Here is a 6,574-nt window from a genome sequence, read left to right as displayed (position 1 = left end):
TTATGAGCCAGAGAAAAGTCTTATACAGAAACCTTCGAAAACCGTGTACATTATCCGGGATTGCAAAGACAGGGCAACGTTGTGACCTGTTTTCGACACTTCCCTGGAAACGAGCCGAGTTATTTCATCTTCCAACCGAACTAACATTATGACTACTGCAACGCCGAAAGGAGTATCGTGAACATATTATTACGTTTCTGCTACGTTAGTTACTACTTGCACGTTTTCTACGGAGTCGCATAATTATTTTATTTTATACGAAATAATTCAATTATATACGAATAAAATGCAATGGATAGGAACGATAGGTCTTATCTAATCTGACGTGGTAGTAAACGTGTTAAGAACTTGATAGTTTTGGAACACAGCAGGTGTTAGCGGTTTTAAAACTCTGTTGATTTCTCTCTCTCTCTCTCTCTCTCTATTTGTTTCTCAGCCGTACAAAGAGTTACCTACTCAACGTAAACAGGAAAATCCGCAAACTACCCTCAGCCTATTTAGACAGGGTACACAAGAAGATGATAGCTGTTAGCAACAAGTCAGTCAATTTCTAGAGTAACATTGCTGTAATAGTTCGAGAAATAATGACACATATTTGTGACAGTGTTTTATAGAAAATGAATAAAATTTAATATTTCGCTAAAAAATATAATTCTAGTTGCCAATTTCTTAATGAAAGAAATGGACTGTTTTAACATAAAGGGATTAAAATGGACAATTTTTATGTAATAAACAGGATTATTAGATCGATGTAATTTTTTTTATCGACCATACAAGCTAGCGTTCTGTTCTGTTGTTCTGAATGAATTTTGGATCTTTTTTAAGTAACTGTAACCTAAAAAAATTAAAAGGTACGTCGATCGATAAAATGCACACCCGTGTTATAATGCTGTACGAGTTTCGAAGAGCAAGTACTTACAGGCACTGTAGAAACCATTTGCAAACTATAAGAACCATTTGTGAAGGGTGTGGTGATGGCGCCATTAAGGTTAGAATGTGTTAAATGTGGTTCAAGAATTTCGATGTGGAGATTTTAACTTAAAATATGCACCATGTACTCGATAGTCGAAATCAATTATTAAAGATGAGTGGAGTAGAAAAGTTTGTTCATTCGCAAACTACCTGTAAGTTTAGTTGCAGTTTGCAATTTATTTGAAAAATAACAACTCTAGTGATTTTAAAGGTTCAATTGTTCTTAAACGTTCCGTTCAACCTAATATTAATATATTCAAAATGTAATTGATAATAATTGGCATTATACTTAATTCTTCTTATTATTATTACTATTCTTTCCTATCGTACGTGTTCTTTCCGATAGTTTCGGTCAAATTAACGAAATAATATTTAAGAAATATTTAAACTTCAAGAGATCGAAACGTTTATCAAATTAACGGTAAACCATGATTTTGCTACGACTGTTGAATTTTATTTAAGAATCGATAGGATCTCCCGTCATTTCTTTATTACGTTCGTTACGGTTAATGAGAAAACATTCTCTCTTTCTTTTCCACGTGAATACGAAACTTAATGAAGGATAGCTAATGTAAGGACCTGCCCTGGCATTACCGTCTAATCTCTAGCCGTCTTATCTAGCTTCGGTGGATTCTCGTCGGTGTAAAAAAGCGCTATAGGGGTGGAGGCGACGGCGAGAGAACGGCCAACCAAAATGATGGCCAATTTGTAAGTGTGCAAGTTAACGAGCCCATTCAGTGAAATGGCTATTCGTCTTTCCGGTAATGCAATCAGCACATTTCGCGCGCACTTTTGCATTCGTTTCTACCGTTTCGAGCACTCGAACACCTCTGTTCTACTAATTACCTATAAAATTAACGACACGTCACCCGGTACGAGTCGATGTCAGACAAGCCCGCTAGCAGATAATTAACCATATTCCAACGGCGGACGATGTCATTACCGGTAGATTGAAGCAGGCTCGTATTGTTCTGTCGTTAACCCTTTCATTTCCGTCTGTGCCGAGAATTTCGACGTCTCGAAATATTCATGCGAGCTACACCTTGAATGCCAGTTGCCAATTACGAAATATAATATATGCCCGAGCCTTCTATAATTAATCAAAGGGTTTGAGCTTTGTGTCACTGGCACGGTGACATTGTTCGCTATACACTGACATCGTTAATTGTCACTATCGTAATAACAATTCTTATTTCAAGGTTCGTTGTCATTTTGTAAGCGTTGTATTTCTAATACCGGGTACGCTAAGATTTTCCAAGAATGGATAAGTTATTTATATAATAGCGAAATTTGTATTACCATCGGTCAAGAATTAACGGATAAAAGCATCTGTTCATCGCGTAAAACTCCCTTTAAACTTTAATATGAACTCTCGGTTACACAAGAAATGGTACCTGCTAACGAACACGAGGAAAACTTGGAGATCTGACTAATTTAGATTCAACTTTTATTTCACCACCTTCTTTTAACGACTTTAATTTATGGAATACCACGGTTTTTGGTACACCGTATCGTAAAGAAGCTTCTCTAATGGCAATTTCTTTAGCAAGTGCTTTATCAAGAGGAATTTTCAGGCTTATCCCCTTCCAATAGTCTCTTTTACAAATTTACATTCTACGGTTACTACTAACGTTGTTGTAAAACAATGAATACGTGAAACGAAACAACGAATTGTAGTAACATAATATCAGAATAGTAGACTAAATATGGTTAGCCGATCGTTAGAAAATGATAAGTGGTCGGTTGTAGAAACTTCTTGTGTTAGTTAGGTTTGTAAACTGTAGAGAATACGCAAACATATTAATAGTTTATTTCAAGTATCAAAGTAACGTGTACTAATATGTATATACCCAAGTTGGACGTATTTCCTGTGACTTACTGTACGTTTAATCGAATGTGAACGTATATATTTTATAATTAATTCAATTTGAACTTATTAAAAATGTCAGATCGATGGAATCAGCCTCTTCCTTTTTTAGTAACAATAGTCGTGTGTTTAGTATTAATTTATCTATACAACTCTGTAACACTTCGATATTCTTAAAACTATCCTTTAACATTTTAGGCACTCATTTTAAAACAGTAAAATTTCAAAGTGAGCTACAGGATGACATCTTAAAATTCAAGAAGGACGCGGAAGAAATTTCTTAGAGTAGAAAAATGTGAAAATATATTACTAATAGATTAATCGTCGAAGTTTAACATCCGTATGTATAGTAGGTATATTTTTCTTGTGTCGTTCTAAATCTACCACGTGTCTTGGGCACAGAAATCTTCTTTTCAAGAAAGACGCTTTTCACCGAGTTTTTATTCCTTTATTGTTAGACTCTCTCGCCGACTCACAGACTGTAACTCATTCCACGACTACGTTGCACACATCGTATATTCGTACTACGTGTCCCCTTGCATTTAAAAACCCTGGTGATTCCAAGAATCTCACAAGTCGCGTAATTCATTTACAAGCAATCCTCATAACTGTTGGAAAACTACATTTTCATATTCGAACTAAACAAACGCCATTAAGAAGATTGGTTCATATTCCATTCATTCCGCTTTTATATATTTATGGAGCATGCGTTCCAGGTTCTTTTCCTTTCGCCTATACTCAGATTCTGTACCGTTTGTTCTTCGTCTTGTATTCTGTGATAAATCATCCGTATATACACAATGTCCCAGTAATCGTGGCACACGCGGAAAAAGGTGATTCTACGTGAAAAAATAAATTCAAAGCGTAGAAGAAAATTTTTTCATACAAGGCTTCGTTCTCGAGAAAATCGATTTTGAACATTCTTCTGATATTTCACGTACGTGTATACAAAATGTAAATAAAATAAGTAACTGAACTGTAGGAACGTATTTTTATGTTTCTTATAATTCTATTATAATTATTCCGTGTAATTCAGCCTAAGAAGAATAAAACGACGCGAACAAGCATCAAAGTTTATTAAAGCGTAACGTTCGCTTCGCAAGATTGAAACGCAAAATATCTCGCACAATTAAATATCGCGTTCATTAGCAAATATTAAATGTTCGTAATGCGCGTTCGTTTGATCATGAATATTCACCCACGCGTTATCTATATCTCGCTTTCATTCGCAAACAATTTTACCGGCCAACTCGGCCGAGTGGGTGTCCCGTCCTTTGACCCTTATCGGTCAAGACCACTCGAGTTTGTCGTTCGTTCAATCTTAGTCCTTGCGATAACATCGTGCTAGCAGATCCATTAGCCATCGCACAGAACACCTCCGATTCTACGTTTTGGTACAAGGTGGACATAATGTATGTTATTCGTATACATGGTTGACAAATAATTCTATTCGATCTCTTTCCACGCAGTCACCGATCGATTATTAAAACTTGTAGCAGATTGGGTACGTTCTTTGTAATTAAAATATTCGTACACACTTGGACGAAAATAGAGAAATTGTCCACGATGTTACCAGCGTTTTTCATTATCGAAATAAGCCTGTCACGTTCTTCGTAACTTTAAGTAATAATTCCTCAAGCGTTTTGATATATTTCAATTTTTTGAAAGTAATATTTCTTTCGTTCACAATGTCTCTCTACTTACTTATTCGCGTACTAGGTATATGCGATCAAAAGTGCAAAGGTATAGAAATTTTCATTTAAAATAAAATTGAAAAATAATTCTCGTTGCGGATGGCTCTGTTCGCGACAGTTTTTATTAAAACGTTTTCTGTTGCTTTCGAAAAGTCAATTATACGTATAATAAATATAAAAGCGTTTTAGAATACGTTTGTTCATTGTTTTCACGATTCGTATGTAGCTCGTTAATGAAACCATGTTTTGAATAAGTTAACATAATTCGACAGTTACTTTGCAATTGGTACAATCCTTTTATGGGGGCCAATTTACGAGGTACATGGGAGATCGGAGCACGGAAAGAGATCGAATAATATTAAATACTTCCGTTATTTACCGATATTTATACAGTCAAGGGGTGACGGTACTTTCGAAATTGTAAATGAAATATTCAGTCGGTTAAACTTTCAAAAATTAACGAAGATGGGGAAAAAAGAGTCTCTCAGAGGATTTTGAATATTACGTGCGCTTACTTGACATTCGTCGAGAAAAATACAATATCCATTCGGTACTTTACGGATCGTTTATTTGGTAAATTGTCGACAGACTTTGTAACGGTGAAGTTACTCGATAAAGCTTCGGGCATAAATTGGAAAATATTTCTCTAATACCCAGAAGTGTCGACCACAACCGGAGAAACACCTCGATAAATTTTCGTGCGGGGAAATATCGCGAGATATCACGGTGCACGCGCAACGGCAGTTTATCGCAACGTTAGAAATTTACATTTCTGACGGGGCTCGGTATCTCAATATCTCACGGTCCTTCGAAGTGTTCGAGGAGGAGAGCGGTTGCGAATAGGCCGTTTACACGTGTAAAAGGCGTGCATAAAACGGCCTCTCGGCGCGCAGAAATATGAAAGCAGACGGTAACATTAACGTTGACTCGCCACTTTCATCCCTCGGTGGTGCCCGGCCATTTTGTCTTCCTCGGCGCAGATATTGCCAAGGCATTGTTCCCTGCGTGTGTGCCAACCGCTCATTGTCCCCAGCCAAATGTTTAATTTCCAGCCACCTCTGGCTCCCAGCTATTCTTTCGGCCTGCCAGAATGCCGATAGAACAATGAACGAAGATGACTCTTCGAGAGAAAACTTTCGTTACCTTGGAATCTCCGACCACGGTGTCCGTTCTTTTTTACGACCGGTCCAACTACGTGACTCACCAGGTTGAAATCCTTGGCGCGGAGAACTGGTCCGCGCACGGGACAGACAGCACTTCTTTGTGGAAACTAATTCGAATCTTGGGAACGAGAATCTTCTCAACGGACGGAGGCTGTGATACCATAGCCGCGAGATACTTCCTTCGTGGTGAATCCATTGTTGGAATATAACGTGAAACTACCGGATGAGGTTCTTTGGAATTTCACCGATCAATTATTTTCGTATCGGGCAAGATGAAGTTGTTACGACCACGAGGTTATATATATGACATCTTTTCTTTATTATCCTCGATACGGAAACAAATAATATGTATTGTATCGTTCTGATAGCTCGTGGTACGTACCTACTTTTCGGTGATATTGATTTCAAAAGGTACTCAACTCGAACGGTTTTAGGTATCTGGGCACTTTCCTTACTTGCATTTGAAAGTGGAAGCGAAATATCTGCTCGTCTGGCCTTATATCCGTAGTTGTCTGACCATAAGTCCGTAATTCCGCTTGTCTGAGCATAGACTCGCGTTTCTACTTGTCTGACCATACACTCGAATTTCTACTTTTCTGAACATAGACTCGCGTTTCTACTTGTCTGACCATACACTCGCATGTTTACTTGTCTGACTACCACCATAGTCCACTACCACTCATAATTGTCTGACCATACACTCGCATTTCTACTTGTAGGTACAGCTTGATAGTTTAAAAAACATTCTTTCGTTATACAGCCAGTCATACTATAACGACTGTATTTGATATCCTGTTTTATGAAAAATATTCAATCTTTCGGTTATTTTAATTTAGAATTAATTAACGATTACGGATCCATGCAATGGTCCCTTGGAT

The sequence above is a fragment of the Ptiloglossa arizonensis genome, chromosome 7, assembly GCF_051014685.1.
Source record: "Ptiloglossa arizonensis isolate GNS036 chromosome 7, iyPtiAriz1_principal, whole genome shotgun sequence".
Lineage (NCBI taxonomy): Eukaryota > Metazoa > Arthropoda > Insecta > Hymenoptera > Colletidae > Ptiloglossa > Ptiloglossa arizonensis.
This window is presented reverse-complemented; position numbering follows the sequence as displayed.